General features: G+C 37.2%; 1 long non-coding RNA gene and 1 pseudogene across 1 annotated transcript in view; one reads left to right on the top strand and one right to left on the bottom strand.

Annotated features, from left to right (window-relative positions):
* Positions 1–19,611, bottom strand: part of LOC105942398 (uncharacterized) — a 94,365-nt gene that overhangs the window by 11,039 nt on the left and 63,715 nt on the right. The gene's annotated exons all lie outside the window — the stretch shown is intronic.
* LOC101528743 (UDP-glucuronosyltransferase 2B13-like) lies at positions 5,812–13,053 on the top strand (annotated as a pseudogene).

The following is a 19,611-nucleotide window of genomic DNA, read 5'->3' on the forward strand; positions in this document are numbered from 1 at the left end:
AACACTTGGTTCACCTGCTGCTTTCACAGGCACATTAGCAGGAAACTGGATTTGAAGTGGAACAGCCAGGACATGAACTAGCACCTGTTTAAGATGCTGACATAGCAAGTAATGGTTTAACCTGATATGCCACACTTCTATATCCCAAATCTCCCACAAACTGGATGATATAAATTTTACTGCAAGTGCTCAATGATAATGGACAAGTTAAGAGCAGAGAGTTGTTCAGGATAGGAAGCAGTCCATATAGCAGACTCATAGCCTTGTAGTCACTGTTGCCAAGCACTGAGCAAATTCCGAGTCATTCAAGCACGCTTTATAGTCTGGCTGAAAAGGATACAGAAATGTGTATCAGGCGTGGAAAACACAGTAAACAGAGTGTCTCCTTCTTGAAGAACCCTTTGGCCCATATCTCAGATATAATTCTGTCTTATTACATGTCAATCAAAATGCTCCCTTTCCTGCACTGTATCTGCTTATCTGGGACACAGGGTCAGGGAGCAAAATGCAACTGTGGAGACTGACTTCCATACAAACAACATCAGAAGGTACACTGGAGAGGCACTGCCCCTCCCTCCTGAAAGGGGCCAGCAGAAGGAGCAGAGTTCGGGAATCTCTCTTTTGTATTGCAGGCCAGGGCTGGAGAACTGCTCAAGTACTCCCCCTGTATCACCTCTGTGACCTTTTCTCCTTCTGGCCAAATCTTTCGTTCCACTGCGTACCAGAGATGGGAAATTATTTGTGTAGCAACTGACCCTAGTGCATGGATGAGTGCTCACTTTCTCATTTTACATAAATTTTGTTACTTTGTGAGCCTTACCTGTGGCAACACTAAGAGTGTGTGGATTTCTGAATGAGAAACATCTGCGGTGAAATGAATACATCCCTTGTGCACATCACTTCAGCTAGGGGCAGCCAGCTTTAAACATGGAAAAGTCACCTACAAGTCAAATTCCCAAGGCACAGTGCTGTAAACTACCACCAGTGATCACAGTTAAATCCCAGATATGGTAAGAATTGCCAGACCTTGACCAGAAGAACCCTAATGAGGAATGAAATATAGATATACAAGGAGCCACAAGGTAGGGCACAGAAAGGAGACCTTGGGATATCACTTCTCAAGTAATGCAGGGGTTCAAGTCAAATGTTTAAATACACTACGGCTTGAGATACTCCTGTCCTATGCCTTCCCAGTTACAGAGACATTTTAAGCAATGGAAAGTGCTATATCCATTCCTACCTATTCATTATTAGGAACAATTTTAGAAACTGAGCCAGGTGGTAAAAATAGCATATGTTGAATGTGACAAGGCTGAAGAACAGAGGTTTGGGAAGACATCTAGACAGTAGGCTCAGAGGATGGCAAGGTTGCAACTGACACCCACGAACCTCAGTGTCAGCCCAGGGGAGACTGTTTCAATGCAAGAAGATGGTACACTGATGTCAAGAATGCCCCTACCTAAAGAATCCAGCTAATGTGTATCTCCAATATGAGAGAAATGATTATTGAAGAGAGACCATCCTCAGCCCCAAAAGGAGGAAGAAGCTCCCAATTCCTTCTTGTCTTCCCTGAAGACTCATACAGCCTCATGGCTCAGGCTGCTTCTCTAAATAATAAACACCACACATCTCAATCCCAGGTGATGTGATAGGTGAAAGGAATGATTTGCTGATTCATACTGGACCCATGTGCCGTGGAATAAATTTCCCTGCTTGTCTCCTATATTCAAAGAATTATGGGGTTTAGCACAACCTTCACTCTCACCACTTGTAGCGAACAAACTGAAAATGGAGGGGATCGTATGAGGTGCTATTTAACTTTTACGCTGCGGTTCAAATACCAGGAATTGCTAGCAGTGTATATCTGTCAAAAGCATTTCTAGAATACTCATAGATGCACAGATAAATCTGTCTAAACTTACAAGACAATGGTAGGCCTAAAATTCTCCTCAAAAGGCAAAGAGATTAATAAAATTATCGTTTCTGTCCTAGCGACGATATTTCACTTTATAGTAGGTAGATTTTATTTTCCTTTTCCCTGATTCTCTCAAATAAAATGCTTTTGAAAGGAAAATTCTACTTTCGTTCTTTCTTGATAATAGCAGAAAAACTTGCTACATCTCATGAAGAAACTAAGTCTATTTATTTAGCTCATTCTACAGTCAGATTTTACAACAAAACTCATGTCTGTGAGTTCCTTAGCTGAAGGATTCAGTTACAATCAATTAGCCATAGAATACCTAGTAGGAGAACAAAGTGAAATATCAGCAGTAATTTATGGAGCAAGTTACATTTCCTTTGACAAAACTGTTTTTACCAAAAAGACATTGCCAAAATTTAGGTTATTTAAATGGTTCAATGATCTGAACAAGGAAATCCTATCAACTCCTCTTTACTGAGAAACTACAGACAAGCTCTCCGGTTCTGAAGGGGAGCCTACCCATGATCTGACTTTTCTGTTGACTCTTTTTGGATGTGAAGAAGTTACAAAGTGGAAATTGGTTAGTTATGAAAACCTCTAGAACCATGTCAGGTATAGTGGGAATCACAATGACTAGCCAAAAAAATGAGATCAATGAAGACCTGATAAATTAGTTGAAGTTAATCTAAAATGCAAAGAAACAGAAGATGAGCTTTGGGACTGGGTTAATTAGTTATCAAGAGAACATACAGATTCCAACAACTTGAATAGGATGAAATACATCATGAAATATCATTTAACATTTAAAAATCCAGAGTGAAAATCCTGCCGTTTTTGAGAACACAGACAAAACTGGAACATAACATAATGAAATCACTGACTTAGAAAAAACACTACAGCGTCTCTGGGAAAAAATGGCCGACCATGGAGGGTTGATGTAAGGGGGAAGGCAGAGAGAGAGGACCAAAAAGCGCCAGAAGAAGGAGCGAGGATAGTTAAAAATAGTAAAAACAGGCGTGCGAACCTCCCAGGACACTGCGGAATCAACAAGATCCACGCAACTTGGAGAATCAACCAAAAAACAACGACAACAACAAAAAACCAAGGCAGTGCTCTGAGGCTCGAAAGGGTGAGTCACAATCCCAGCAGGAGAAAGGCCGGTGGGAATTTTAACCCGAGGAAATACAGGCAGCTGGAGGAGATCTTTACCAAAAACACCTGCAGTGGCGGCTAGAAACCACAGGAGCGCTGAAACCCCTAGCACTGGTGGCGATTTTAAAAACCTTGGGAGGACCAAGGCAAAGACAGGGATGGCTACCCAACACACTCTCCCCTATAACGAAACGCCACAGTAGCGGGAGGGCGTTAGGACCCTGAAGCGCAGTAGCCGGCGGCTGCGGTGGCCAGGGTGAAATCCCCGAGATCACAGCTAATCTAAACTCCAGGCCAACCCAGTCCGGGCGAAAGAGACAGCAGAGCCGGGGCTACCAGATCCCGCGCCCCGGACAAAAAAAAACAAAAAGAAAAACACTACATAATCTCACCCAGATCTGTTATGGAAAACAGACAAGCCAGTAGGAACTAAGAGTAGAGTGGGAGCTTGAAGGTCAAATGATACAAGATTCCAGTATGACAGGAGGAACACATTTTAGAAATCTGTTATACTGCACGGCTACTCTAACTAATAACAGGTGGGTTTCCAATTTGCTAAATCTCAAATATCAGTGCCAAAAAGTAGGTAAGGTGACAAGCATGCTAATTATATAATCTGTGTTTCTCCTTTCTGCCATGTATACATTATCACAATCTCATGAAGCACACATTTTGAAAGATGTGGTGTTTCAAAGTAAGTGCAGGAAAGTTTTTGAAAACATAAGACAAAAGTGCGTATATACTTGAAGAGCCACACTTACAAAGTGCAACACTTCCCTTTGTCATTTCGTCATCATTTCTATTATTCTCAATATAATTATACTTATGTGTTTATTCATATAAAATATTTTCAATCATACTTAAAGATTTTACATCACATTTTAAAACACATTCCCAATATTACATAAAAAGATACATATTGGATTTTGAATTTATATTTTTATAAATGACGTCAATTTCCTTTATAGAGAAAATATTCAATTTTTGCACATATATATTTTTGTTTTTAAAGCCATCACACTCTTAATGCAGCCTTACCCATATATACTCACCATAAGCTTTAACCTGCATGAACAAGTGTAGGTTGAAGCAGGAATTCCAAACTAGAAATCGCTAACTATCCCTGTATATGTGTATGCTTTTGTTTTTTTAAGATTTATTTATTTTTATTGGAAAGGCAAATATACAGAGAGGAGAGACAGAGAGGAAGAGGAAGATCTTCGTTGGGACACAAGAAATTAACGTGTTGATTGTAACATTGGCATTCCAGAACAGAACAACAGTTGGGATCCCAACTACCCCTTTTGTATTCCAGATCCCTGAAAATGCACCTAGAAAAATAGTCCAAGCAACTGGGGACTGTGCTGGTCACAAAGGAAAGTAGGATGGATTTCTATGCTACTTGCTTCAGCTTGATATCTGTCTCTTTTGCTCTCTCTCCCTCTCTGTATATAGAGATATAGATATGGATTTGGATATAAATATAGATATAGATAGACATAGATATAGATTTAAATATCTAGTTGCAGACATAGATAGCACTTCCCTTACAAACAGACCAAACTATCTCACGTCTGGGAATATATCAAAAAATGATGTCTGCATATGAGAAAGGGACCTGCATTCCTGTATTTACAGATCCTATATTTAAGCACAATCTACAATAGCACAGATATGAAATCAGCCCAGATGCCTGTCAAAAGAAGAGTGGATAAAGAAACTCTGGTTCATCTACTTCGTGGAATACTACTCAACCATTAAAAATTCAAAATTCTACTATTTGCAACCAAATGGTCCCAACTAGAGTCCACAAAGGACAAATCCCATATAGTCTCTCTGGTATAAAAAACCTTCATGCAAAATGTAAGATTAATTTTCCTTTCAATACTGTTTTTTGCTACATTCAAGGTGGGGTTGGTATTTTTGTTTTTATTTTCATTCATTAAACATGTCTTTGCTTTTCTTATTAATTTTCTTCCTGACTCATAGGTCACACAATAGCATGACCTATGTTTACTTCAGGAAGGTCTTTGATTTTCTTTTTCATTTCTTCAGTGACACATTGGTCATTCAGCAGTGTGTTATTTAACTTCATGTTGTTGAAAATTGTCTGTCTTTCTGTTGTTGATTTTGTTTTGTGGCTTTTCATTTAAGCAGATGTATAGTAACTTTGTGGTAGAAACTATAACTTAGAGATGGGAAGATGCAATTCAGTGTGCGTCTCTACTTCCAAATCAAAAACGGACTCCCAATGAAACTGTTGAATGTATCTCAACAATAGGATGCTGTATTTTTCTGCCATTGTGTATGCCTACAATGTTACAATACACTTAAATAGCAGAATTATGGCTTATAACTGATCATGAAGGACTATACTATTGTAATGATATGGGGACATCAGTAGCCAGAGGTGGAGGTTGGGGAATTTGGGGAGTTTGGGGAAGGTGGAAGAGAAATCCTGGATCATATGGAAATATATAATGGAATAATACAATAAATATTTTTCTTTAAAAAAGATGGAGTCTGTATATGCAAATCATCATCTAGAATATAACATGATTTTATATTCTTTCCATCCAAGTCCACAAGCCTGATTGCTGCTCATTTGATTTATTTACTTTGATCAATGAGTTATGCTTTAACCACTTGATAGATTTGTTCATGCTGTTAGCTTGGGCAGCTACAATTTGAGTTTAACTACTTGATATATTTGTACATGCAGCTACAGAACAGAACAGCAATCAGAGAGGAAGCATCACATGTCACCAGGATGTCTGTGAAGTGCCTTTCTCTGATGCTGCTGCTACAGCTGAGCTGCTACTTCAGCTCTGGGAGTTGTGGAAAGGTGCTGGTGTGGCCGATGGAATTCAGCCATTGGATGAATCTGAAGAACATCCTTGATGAACTTATTCAACGAGGTCATGAAGTAACTGTTCTGAGATCTTCAGCTTCTGTTGTAATCAATGCCAAGAACGAAACTGGAATTAAATTTGAAACTTTTCCTACATCTTACACGAAAGACAAGTTGGAAACCTTTTTCGGGTATTGGATCAATAAGTGGTTATATGGGATATCAGCGGATAAATACTGGGAGTATTTTTCAGCATTGGCAGAATTCACTTTAAAATTTTCTGATATATTTGAAAAGTTCTGCAAAGAAGTAGTTTTGAATAAGAAACTCATGACAAAACTGCAGGAAGCAAGGTTTGATGTTGTTGTTGCAGATCCCATTAGTCCTGGTGGTGAGCTGCTGGCTGAGCTGCTCAAGTCACCCCTTGTGTACAGCCTCCGTGCCTCTTTCGGTTATGCATTTGAGAAGCATGCTGGAGGGCTTCTGCTTCCTCCTTCCTATGTACCTGTTATTTTGTCCCAGTTAAGTGGCAAAATGACATTCATGGAGAGGGTAACTAATATGCTTTGCATGCTTTATTTTGACTTCTGGTTTCCAAAGCTGAATGAGAAGCGGTGGGATCAGTTTTACACTGAAACACTAGGTAAGCCAACATTTACAATCAATGTAAACTTTCCTGTGACTTTGCTATGCAATTGTATGAATACATTTCACACCCAATTTTGTGCTTTTCCTTCTATTCAGGAAGACCTGCTACATACTTTGAGATCATGGGAAAAGCTGACATGTGGCTCATTCGAAGCTACTGGGATTTGGAGTTTCCTCGTCCGCTCTAACCAAACTTTGAATTTATTGGAGGGTTCCACTGCAAACCTGCCAAACCTCTTCCTGAAGTAAATATGTTCTTGTTTACTATATTTTATACTTTCATATTCTTAATAGAAATGATTCAGCATTTTCATTTAGAATATTTGACTCAAATGTGGAGATACTAGAAACCAATAAAATATAGTTTCAATTAGAAACTCATTGAGTGGACTTTTAAAAGTTCATGAAATTTATTAGTAAAAAGATACCATTGATCAACTAATTTAATGTAGGTCATGAGACTATTGAGAAGACCACAGAACAGACTAGAGAAAGTAAAAATAGTGACAACTGCTGTCCCACTGTCCTAAAGAGAGCACATCTATAATAATGTGCATTGAGTAATGAATAAATAATCATTAGGTTCTTAGGATTTCATTTTTGAGAAAGGAAATGGATGAGTAATTAGAGCATTTGAAAATAATTTCAATTCATTAAGAAATTGTAGCATACTCTATTGGAGAAGTTACTTCTATAAATATTGAACTGAACTAAAGATTGAACTAATGACTGATGTATAATATAAATTATACATTTACAAGCAGTGTTTTTAGGGTTAGAATGTCATTATATCTGAAGAAATGTGCTTCATTTCAAATTATGAATGTTGAAAAGCAGCTGTCCCATAAACAGAACGTGTTCACTACATAGTTCACTACATAGGGTTCACTACATAGTAATGTATTATGCACTACCCTAAGAACTGACTGACTCTAATATATTGCTACTTGTCACTATTTGTTAACATGTAGTGACATGAGTTCTCCAGCTCTAAATGTGTAATTTTTGTAATAAATATTAGAAGTAAGAAATGGCATCGGCCTTTGTTCTTTTAGGTAACTAAGCTGTGTCTTATAATTGCATGATTATTCACAACTTTGTGGGAAAAGAAAAAATCTTTTAAATTTGTTGATTTTCTAATATTATCATTGTTAGCACATCAAAAGTGATCCAATTAGTGCCTGTGTGGAAAAACGAAACATAATAGCTTCAGATCCGTTTCTACATAAGATTGACAGATCATGGGAGTCATGTCTTTTGGTACAATATATGAAAAAACTTCATATTTGCTTGAAGTCATGTTTTTTGGAATAACTTGCACATGTGTAAGTTACAATACTTTCCCATTAAATGATCAGTACACAAGTTATTGATGATAATGAAGGTTACAAAGTTTTAATTACAATTTCTAAAATTTAATATGCTTTTGCAAATTTTGTTGAGTTTCTGCAGCATTGCGTATCTGAGATTTATGGATTTACCTGTGAAATTTTACTTTATGTTCTGTTAAAGATATCTCTTTCCCTTATTTACTTCTATATTGATAAGCAGACGCTTACACAGTTGTATGTGTTTATGAAAAACAAAGAGAAGTTGGACAGATCATGTTGAGTGAGTTGAAAACATTTCTACTCTTTGTAAGGCTTTTAAAGCTATTTAGCGAAAAGTAATTTAAAAACGCAAAATCAATACTCATCACAATTATTTTTAAAGAAACCATTCTAAGTAACCTAAATCAGATATTAACAATGATCAAATAATTTCTAGATTTACTTATATGTCCACAAATGCCTGTTTACATTGTATCATGATAATTATTTTACCAAACAACTTTTTTAATACCACTAAATCATAAGGGATTTAATCAATAACAGAAGGACAAAGAAGATAAATGAAATAAGATCATGATTATCTGTAAAGGGAAAGTAATATACATTAGGATTACAATTCTTTATGTCTTATACAGTGTTCATGGAGCATGAAGTTTCAGTTTTGGTAGGAAGGTTGTTTTGACAGACTGGCAGCACAACAATATGACTGTAACTGCTACTACTCTGTATACACTTGGGCAGATGGAATAGTTTGTCTCATACACTTTAGAACTGCCACTGTTGTTCCTTAAAGACACTAAAATTTCTGTCCCAGCTGTTTGCATTGATGCTTTCAACACTATTTTCTGCGCTGTCGTTTTGTGATAGACCCCATTTTCTCTTCACAGGACATGGAAGACTTTGTGCAGAGCTCTGGAGAAGAGGGAGTTGTGGTGTTTTCCCTGGGCTCAATGGTCAGTAACATGACAGAAGAGAGGGCCAATGTGATCGCATCAGCCCTTGCTCAGCTTCCACAAAAGGTGAGAAAACATACCCTAGTGGTGGACAACTACTGAATGAACCTGCTAAAACTTAAAATGTGTCATTACACAATATTCCTGAGTGAAAGGTGCATGTTTATGACAGCCTTCATTTATCCCAAGTACAAGCTTAAAAATAAAAGTCTACTTGATAGATTTAAAAACAGCACAGGCCTATTTATTTCGAATAATTTTGTCAATTACGGTAGAAGTGTGTATCACACAAGTCTTGTGAGACTTTGGTATCATCATGGTGTTTTTGGCAGGTAAACAGAAATGGCCAAATTCTACTGTACCATTTGCTTCTTTGCAGGATTATTGAAGCCTGCATCAACTAAAGATGTTACTATAAAGGTGTTACAATCCCTTTAGCAATTGCGCTAGCCAGAAACATTAAGGGGTTGCTGAAAAAGTCTTAAAGCATCATGCACTTTATGTTCCCCCATGTCATCCCTACTCTGACTTATGGGCTGCCCAAGGCATTGCCTGTTGGGCCCATAACAGATGGGCAGAGTTCATCAAACCACAGTCCAGCAAACTGTGCAACCGAGAAGATTTAGAGAAACAGCAAAACCATCCTGTCCTTCAGCACTAGTTTCCAGCACTGTGTTAGGAAGAAAATTAAAAGGAAACTTGAGGGATGAGTCAAGTGCCCAGATCAGATGATTCACATTAAATAATGTGTCTACCTAGAAGGACATGGTCTTGCTAAATATCTGCAAGTAGCAGTATTAACGGTCAATGTTTTCAAAACATTGTAGAAAAAGTTATAGTCACTTAAGTTAAACTTAATATTATCACAATGGTGGATTATTTCAATCATCATCTTATTAAGAATTGGCTCTTATTTCTCAAATTTTAAAAATCTCCAATCCTATCAATGGATTCTTCTCAAAAAATACATCTTGGATGTTTTCATAGAAAAGGGCAAATATTCTTCCTAAGCAAAACTAATTTTCCACCCTTAGCTGTTGCATGGATTTGCTTTTTAAGTTAAATTAATGTCAAGTTCCAATAGAACAGATCGGAATATATAGAAGTAAAAAGATCAGTGTATATAAGTAAATCTAAGCTTTTATTTTTAAATAAAAATGGCTTTTATTAAATTTGGAAGAATAGGATCACAAGGGAAACACCAGCACACACACACAGAAACATCTACATGGAACTTAGAATACTAACAATGAGTTTCTTTCTTTGAAAGTTTGACACTATTAGTTACCTAATAATTTCCTTAATACATGAATTTGTCACATGATTATATTCCATGTCTGATCAAATGTAATAATAGCACATGAAACGTAATGGCTTTTGTCCTTTAATTCTCATTTCCCCTCTTATCTGCTGTCATTCATATGCAAGGTATTTTAAGAGTGATCTCTTGGCCTCTATAGAAGTTTCATGTGGTATAATCAAAAATCCAACTCTGGGAATTTGTATTTTCTTTACCCAACAGGTTCTCTGGAGATTTGAAGGCAAGAAACCAGACACCTTAGGACCCAATACTCGTCTCTATTCATGGATCCCCCAGAATGACGTACTTGGTAAGACACTGGAAAGCAAACACTGAAAACATGAGTGACAGCCAATCAGAATGAGAGTAGTATATGACAATTTTTTAGTAAAACATTTCAAAGTCAAAACAATGTCTTTACATCCCTTTTCCAGTGCTAGGGAAAACACAACAAATTACAACAGTTGGCATTTTATTATGACAAAATTTTTAGACCCAGAATCAAATTCCCTTATTTTCAGTGTGCTTACCTCTCGGAATTTCTTGCTATTTCTGGGAGAAAGGTACTTAGCCGAATTGTTAAAATGCTGGTTGAGACACATGTATCCTACCCTGTAGTTCATTTTGGATCAGTATCAACCGTATGTTAGTATATGTGCTGCCGAAGCGAGCACAGTATCAACCTTCTGTTGGACCTGAACTGAGACCCTAACCTCTAGGTTGGCTTAGCCCCACATTAGGTGTTGCATGCATTTCAACAATGAATCAGTAGTTACATTACTCTCTCTCTCTCTCTCTCTCTCTCTCTCTCTCTCTCTCCTCATCTCCCTGCCCCTTCTGTATGTCTTTTTTTTCTCTTTCATTTGTGTTCTTTGCTTCTTATGAAATATGTTAATAACAAAGAAACAATAATAATATCCTGTGTTGCCTCATTGACTCCAAATTTAATCATTGCAGCAGTCATCTGAATTTTCTCCTAATATACAGATTTCCAAATGCAACACAAACAACATCCCTCTGTTATTGTTCATGATTTCGTATCTCCATGGAAAAATATTAGCAACCTTTATCACTAGTGATAAGGAAATTCAAGATGGAGTTTAGGTTTCCTTTCTTTTGTGTTGATCAGTATACCATATTGCTTTGTGTACCCTATTATATTTAGTGAATTTAACAATAACATTGAGAGACAATGTTCTAACCAGCACTTGACCCTCTTTTTTAGCATGTGCAGTTTGTTTTATCCTGATCGTACTCCTTTTTTTCAAGCCTGCCTGGCTGTCTGGTATATATTCCAGTTCTCAATTCACATTTCATCTCTTCTCTGTGACCTTCACTAACCCCAAGCAGCCCCCAGCAACTTAGGTGCCAATCCTATTAATGAAATGCTGCTTAGAGAACACTGCTTTTCTAGTGTCTCACATTATGCATTTTTCATTTTATTTAGTTAATGATGTTACTCAAAATCATTCAATCCTAGGTCATCCAAAAACCAAGGCTTTTGTAACTCATGGTGGAGCCAACGGTGTCTTTGAAGCAATCTACCATGGTGTCCCTATGGTGGGCCTTCCCTTATTTGGAGATCAACTTGATAACATTCTCCACATGAAAGCCAAGGGAGCGGCTGTCAAATTGAACTGGAAAACAATGTCAAGTGCAGAGTTGCTCAATGCCTTGAAAACAGTCATTAATGATCCTTCGTGAGTATTACAATTTTCTTAAAACTATAGAGTATTTTCAGATAACTTTTCAGTTTTTATTCAGTAATAAAACTAATTCTGACTATGAACAGCATGCTGAGATCATATTTGCTTAGAACTAGAACATAGTAATCAGTAATACTTTGCAAGCATCTCAATATTTTGCAATATGGACGTTCATAAATATATATATATATATAGAGAGAGAGAGAGAGAGAAATGGGTAGAGGAAAAATGAGATCAATTTTCATTTAACAAACAAAAACTAGGAACAAAGTTATCGAAGTGACACATAAGTTTCAAGAAGCATCGGGATTCAAAGAATGGAAATTCACTTTCATCTCTCCTTGGTTTTAATCATTAATCCATTGAGTAATGAGTAAAGTTTAAGTTCACTACCAATTTCTGATTGCTGGCACTCCTTATGAACTTTGTCCACACATGTACCTTGAGCCTTATCATGGACATGCCTCCTATCTCTAAATGTTGCACTCTTTTGAAACTTGTATGTCACTTCCATTCACAGGTGCTTTAGAATAATTCAAGTGCCACAGGTTAAAAGACGTTGGGGGCTTTTTGTTGTTGTTAGTTAGTTATTTAATTTCCTTGGGGCTTTTATCCCCTTCTTTAGGAGTTAACAGATTTTAGTTATATCCCCTTCTCTGGGAATGAACAGACTTTAGTTTCTAGGCTGAGATGTTACAAGTACTTATTCTCTCGCCTATTCCTTCTTCAGTCCTAAAATCCCACGCATCTAAAATGCCTAGCCTAGAAACCAAGACTCCTATAAGTATCACTGGGGAAAATAATTTACTTTTCCCCAACCTTTTGACAACCTTCTTTCCTAACCACATGAAAAATATTAATCTAGATTTCCTTTTTCAATCTGTAAGTTATGACTATTGATTTTCCTTCAGGTATAAAGAGAATGTCATGACGTTATCAAGAATTCACCATGATCAGCCCATGAAGCCCCTGGATCGAGCAATCTTCTGGATCGAGCATGTCATGCGCCACAAAGGAGCCAAACACCTGCGGGTTGCAGCCCACGACCTCACCTGGTACCAGTACCACTCTCTGGATGTGATTGGGTTCCTGCTGGCCTGTGTGACAATCATTACTTACCTTGTCATAAAAAGTTGTTTGTTACTTTATCAAAAGCTTGTGAAGATGGGAAAGAAGGAGAAGAGGAATTAAGGCGTATAAAGATCTAAAGCTGGTGATTCTGACAGTGAGACTATTGCTGTTATATTAATCACTGTGGCTCATAATGTGGGAAAATAAGCCTCCAGATTTCATAGGATCTATACTTTCCTACATTTTCGAAATATATAGCACTGTAGTAAAATGGGGAAAATCTGGTTGGGGGTCGGAGTTAGGGGGGAAATCCCAGTCTATTCGAAATCATACCAGATAATTCAAAATTTCAAAATAAATATATACATATATAAAGTAGCAAAATATTTTATTATTGATTAAACATTGTGAAACACACAAGTGGAATTTCATAAATGGCCATTAATTCTAACTTAATCATAAGTGAACAACGTAACTGGAATAGGCGTGTGGATTGGAGAAATGAAAGCCTGAAGTTTTTATCCACATTATCAGAAACTTCATGTACTTGGACATAAGGCAATCAAATAAAGGATTTGTATCCTTGCCAAAGAAAACCAGAGCCGGATCACTGCTAAAAGCAGCAGAACAAGTTTTATCTGCAATTCTGTAGCATCAACGAAAGACTCCAGGATATGCTGAATTCAAATTCAACTATGAGAAAGTGACTATAATTTCAATTAAATGAAAGTATGCACTGAGTAGTAAGCATTCATGAGCCAAAAGGAAATAAAAAATGTATTTAAACAGAAAGTTGCAGGCAAATGAAGTAGAAAATCACTAATATTTATTTGAAAAAGCAGATTAAAAGTACATTTTTTAATTTGTCAAGGTTGTGTTTTCTTTCCCAAAATAGTAACTGTGCAAGTGAAGTTTAGTTTCAGGAATATAACCCATGACCTAACACATGTGGAAAATGAGGTAGTTTTGGTGGAATTATTTAATCCAGTATTTTGTAAAGTATTTTCTGCCACATGTAGTTTGTACTTCTCACTCTCATGAAACGCTAAATATGGCATCATGAACTTTTTTAAAACTTTACCTCAGAAATTTAGATTCCCCAACCTTGCTTGTAATCTATATTAAATAATCCAATAAAATCTTTTATGTAAAAGATCAATTATACCTTCCATGTAAAACCTTCAATATGTTTAAAATATGGTTGTCATAACTATTGGATAATCCTTGGAATGTTAATAGTAACACCAAATGAAATGAGAGACTACTTGTTTTTAGTGGAGAGGGGTACATTGGGCTCCACAAGTTCAGTCCAGCCTTCTGGCTGGTATTGCTAGAAAATTCCCTCCCACTAAGGTAAGCTCCCCCCTTTTCTAACCCAACACTGTCAAGTCAGTTGCTTGCAACTGCTCTACTGTCTGGGATTCTGAGACCACACAAACCAAAATTTCAGCTTAACTTTTACTGTAGTTTCTCTTCATAATAAATAGGAACAGAAAACAAAGGAATGAAAGTCAAGTATTATGCGTAGAGAATTGTAAATGTCTGTTCTGAAGAAAGCAGTTAGATTAAGCTGAACCCACTTCTTTAAATGTTAGTAACAGAGTCTTTGGATTGAAAACACAGATTGCAAAACAGAGAAAATCCAGTGTAAGTTAAGGGCAGCATTTTTGTCAGAAGACATATTCAAATTGCCAGACGCCAGTGAATTGTAAAAAAATGATTGAAGCATGGAGTGTATTTTTATATCTCTTCAATGTTACAAATTTACTTTTAGCAATAATTCATAACATTACTAATTGTGATAGATATCTCCACTAAAGTAAAAAGATAATGAATAGTTTATTTCATAAGAAATTTTAACATATAAATTCAATAATGTAAATAGCTAGATGTGAAAGAGGAAAATAGAAGCATGTTAAAGGATTTAATTTCATGTATGTATTTTTTAATAAAAAGAAGGAAAATATATATTCATCCATGATTCTAAATAAGATAGCTCTTCATGCTCTACCAAAGCCAAACTCAAGTCTGTTTATGTAGTTTTTCCCTCTATTTTTCTCTAAGCATCATGCTTTGTATTTTGAAAGATTTTTTTAATACATTAGGTTATAATTTGTTACATTTGTAAATAATATTTGTAATAAATGTAAAGTTTTATAATCAACATGTATAAAGGTATAAATGCATGCTGTTTACCAAGGAAATAACTCATGCAAATTCATTAATGATTTTGTCAAAATAAATCTTATTTTCAATGTCATGGGCAAAGAAACAAATCTATATCTACTGACTACTGGTTAAATAATTTTTTCTTTGTCTAAATCTTTCCAAATAAAGCAAAATACTTACACACCTGTTCTGTGGACAAAAAATGATACTCAAAGCAAGACAGTTACATGATCCCATTTTACATTAAATTCAAAGAAATATGCAATTGTTCAGATGTTTATTTATTCAAGATTGATCCTTTTTAGCTTTCTATATTTTAAAGATTTATTTGTCTGTGTCTGATGCAGTAGCCTAGCGACTAAATTTCTCTCCTTGAATGCGCCAGGATCCGATACGGGTGCTGGTTTGTGTCTCGGTGGCCCCAATTCCCATATGGGCGCCAGTTCTTATCCCAGCAGCTCCACTTCCCATCCAGCTCCCTGCTTGTGGCTTGGGAAAGCAGTTGAGGACGCCCCAAAGCCTTGGGACCCTGCACCTGTGTGGGAGACCCAGAAGAGGCTCCTGGCTCCTCTTTTCGGAGGGCTCAGCTCCAGCTATTACAGTCACTTGGATGAAAGATCTTTCTCTCTGTCTCTCTTCCTCTCTGTACTTTTTTAAAGATTTATTTATTCAAAATAGTGACAAAATGAAGGTTATATGAAAAGACAGAAGCAGAGAAATTTATCAATCTACAAGTTGTCACAATTGCTTCTTCTAGTCCATTCCAAACCCAAGAACCAGGAACTCCAGCCAGGTCTCCCACACGGCAGGCATCCAATACATTTGCTATTTCCTCATGTGTCCCAGGTACATTACAAGGAATGTACTGGAAGTGGATCAGCTGAAGCTCAAACTGGTACTCATATGAGAGTCTGACATCATAGATGGTAGATTGACCTACTGTGCCATTATGTCAGGGCCTGCCCCAGTTTTCAGTAAAATCAATTTAAATACACTCTATGTGACTGAAGTAGAATGATAGAATTAATGTGATATAAAATTCTTCATCTTTACATATTTACATATAAACATCTCCAAAAGTAGATATCCCCCAAATAAAAAAGTATATAAAAGTTTTGGGCAGGGCCTGGCGGTGTGGCCTAGCAGCTGAAATCCTCGACTTGGATGAACCGGGATCCCATACGGGCACTGGTTCTAATCCTGGCAGCTCCACTTCCCATCCAGTTCCCTGCTTGTGGCCTGGGAAAGTAGTCGAGGATGGCCCAAAGCTTTGGGACCCTGCACCCGCGTGGGAGACCCAGAAGAGGTTCCTGGCTCCTGGCTTCGGATTGGTGCAGCACCGGCTGTTGCGCTCACTTGGGGAGTGAATCATTGGACGGAAGATCTTCCTCTCTGTCTCTCCTCCTCTCTGTGTATCTGCCTTTCCAATAAAAATAAGTAAACCTTAAAAAAATTCATTTAAAAAAAAAGTTTTGGGCATAGATGTAGAATACAACACTATTTTTTTTGGCAAGCTGTATTAGTAGACTCAGTATTAAAAATGCTAGATTCTTCAAAAAAACTAAGTTTTACCACTTTGAATATATAAAAATTAATTTAAATAAACATATATTAATGTTTTGAATATCTTCACTACTTTATTCATCACTACATTATTCACAGTAGTCAAATATAAAATTAAGCCAAGTGCCCACACGGAGATGAATGGCACAGCGACTATGCTGTATATGTGCAATGGAAGAGTGTCATCCTTGCAAAGTGGCAACACTGAGGGTGAACATTCTGGTATGGTATGCTCCAAACTGGAATGTCTACATCCCACATTCAAGTACTAGCAACCCTGATTCTTTCACAATTTCCTTTTTATTGTCTGGGAAGTAACAGATGATAATTCAAGTACTTGACTGTTACATCAGAATCCATATGGAATTCCTGGCCCCTGGCTTCAACCTAACCCAGGCCCAGGTTTTGCAGTTATTTGAGAGTAAGCAAAAAGTGAAAGATTTCTCTCATTCTATCTTCTCCTTCTCCTGTTGAAATAAATAAAATTTCATCATTTCTCAATACAATTATCTGTCACTGTACATAATAAAATGGACTGTGTGGGTGTTGGTGTTGTTGTATAGCATGTTAAGCTTTCCAGTGTGATTCCGGTATCCCATATGGTTCAAGCCCCAGTTGCTCACTTCCAATCTGGCTCCTGGCTAAGGTGCATGGCAAAGTAGCAGAAGATGCTCTAAGTGCCTGGACCCTGACCTCTAATGAGAGACATGGAACAACTGCCATGTTCCTTGCTTAGGCCTGGCTCAGACCTGGTTGTTGCAGTGTCAGGGGAGTTGACCAACAGACAGAGCTTTGTTTCTCTCCTTCTCTCTCTAACTCTGTCTTTCAAATAAATGCAATAAATCTTTAATAAAACATTTTCCATTGCAATATCATGAGCTATTTCTCTATACCTTCTAACCATTTCACAGTCTCGAGTCTCACCCAAAGATATTTAATAGCTTTTGAATAATTCAGTGCATGGTGACAGATAGAGTCCAGTTTCATTTTCTACATGTGAATATCCAACGTCTCCAACAAATTCCTTAAAAAAAAAGAAAAACTTTTTCTAGGCCAGTGTTTTGGTGTTTTTCAAGATCGTACACACAAATGTACACAGCATTTACTTCAGCATTACTGTTCTGTTCCATTTACTAATGTGTTTTTATTCCAACACTATCTTGTTTTGTTAATAGTACGATTACATATATTTTATTGCTAGCGTGGTGGCAAACTTTAATAAGGAGAAATACCCTTGATATTTTTATGGGGCATTGAAGACAATCTCAATTTTTCATTTCACATCAAAAAAGAGTTTTTGTAAATAGTGGATAATGTGAGAATTATTGAAGCCACAACTCTTCCTGCAGCAGTCAGAACGTGGCTTCCAGGGGAGGAATTAACAGGAAAATCAGTGGATAATGGTTTCGTTAAGCACAAAATGAGTTGCCAGAGGACATTTTTCAAAAGACAGCCTGACTTGATGAAGAAGATCCAGCCAGAATCCTGCATTCTTTGATCACAAGTCAAGCAAGGTGGCCACTGAAACAGGAAAAGACCTCCCCTTTCACCACGCCTTCACTCAAGACTGACCCCAACACTCGGTGGCTTCTGGTGACTGATTACTACCGTGGTTACTAAATCAGTCCCATTGATAACAGGAGGAACTATTTGCTAACTTTACATGCAGAACTCTTTTTACTCAAAACACTGTGGGTGTTGACAGTAAACTTCACTCTGAAGGTTTACTTTGCCTTTAGTGTGTCAACTAGAGAAATCTCTTACCTCCTATGAGTTTTTGGTAAGCTAAGTGTCTTACTCCATTGTGTGGGGGAAATTTCTGCCATTTTTAGGTGCTTCCCTGGAGTTGGCTTCTAAATTGAAGTAATTGGTCAACAAGCACTGAGCAGACCCCAGCATGGATGTTAGTCCTACTGAAATAGAAGAGAATAATATATCCTCAAGACTGAGTTCAGGGGGGTATCTGCATGGCTCACATATACTATGCCTGTCAGCAACATCTTAAAGAATGAGACGAATTACCCCATTCATGTCAATAACAGGTGTATTCTAGCACGACTGATATTTGAGACTTTGTGGAAAATCTAGTTGTTGGATAGTTTATTCACGGCTGTAGCTTTATGGAGCAATGGGCTGGCAAAGCAGATCATGCCACAGTGGATATTATTCAGGTGATAGCAGCTCAGATATTCCCACCAACTAGTTCATGTGAAGAAGGTAAAAGTCACTATTTACAAAGACACCAAATACCCTGTTCTTGTGTCACTTGCATATATAGCAAATTCTGTCACATGCATATATAGATGCTCTACTTCCCGTTTAGTTCGCTGCTTGTGACCTGAGAAAGAAGTAAAGGATGGCCAAAAGCCTCTGAACCCTGTACCCACGTGGGAGATCCAGAAGAAGCTCATGGCCCTTGACTTTGGATCTTTTCAGTCCCAACCATTTCCACTACTTGTGAAGTGGGCCAGCAGACAGAAGATATTTCTATCTATCTCTCCTTTTCTCTGTAAATCTGCCTTTCCAATAAAAAATAAATATTTTAAAATATGGAAATAAGATATTGTCTCCCTTTCAGGTAGTACTATAACATCCGGACATGGCTGTCATGCACAGAAACAGACACCAAAAAGAAGATATCAACATTGGCAAAGAAAATACACTAAGATAAGGCATAAAAGAGTTACCCCATAGGAGGTAGAAACTGGATCTAATAAATCAGCCTGTAGAGGCAATTAGAAATTCTTCTTGTAGTGAGCCTGTAATAGTATGGGTTCAGCTATGAGATTACACTGAAGAGGCCAATGGGTGATGTATATCCTAAGGTTCTGTTCCCAGTGGCCTAAGTATAAAATCATTTATTAAAGATTTATTTTATTTTAATTCAAAAGCAGAGGTACACAGAGAGGGAGAGAAAGAGAGAGAGAAAAAGATCTTCCATTTGAT

The sequence above is a fragment of the Ochotona princeps genome, chromosome 7, assembly GCF_030435755.1.
Source record: "Ochotona princeps isolate mOchPri1 chromosome 7, mOchPri1.hap1, whole genome shotgun sequence".
Lineage (NCBI taxonomy): Eukaryota > Metazoa > Chordata > Mammalia > Lagomorpha > Ochotonidae > Ochotona > Ochotona princeps.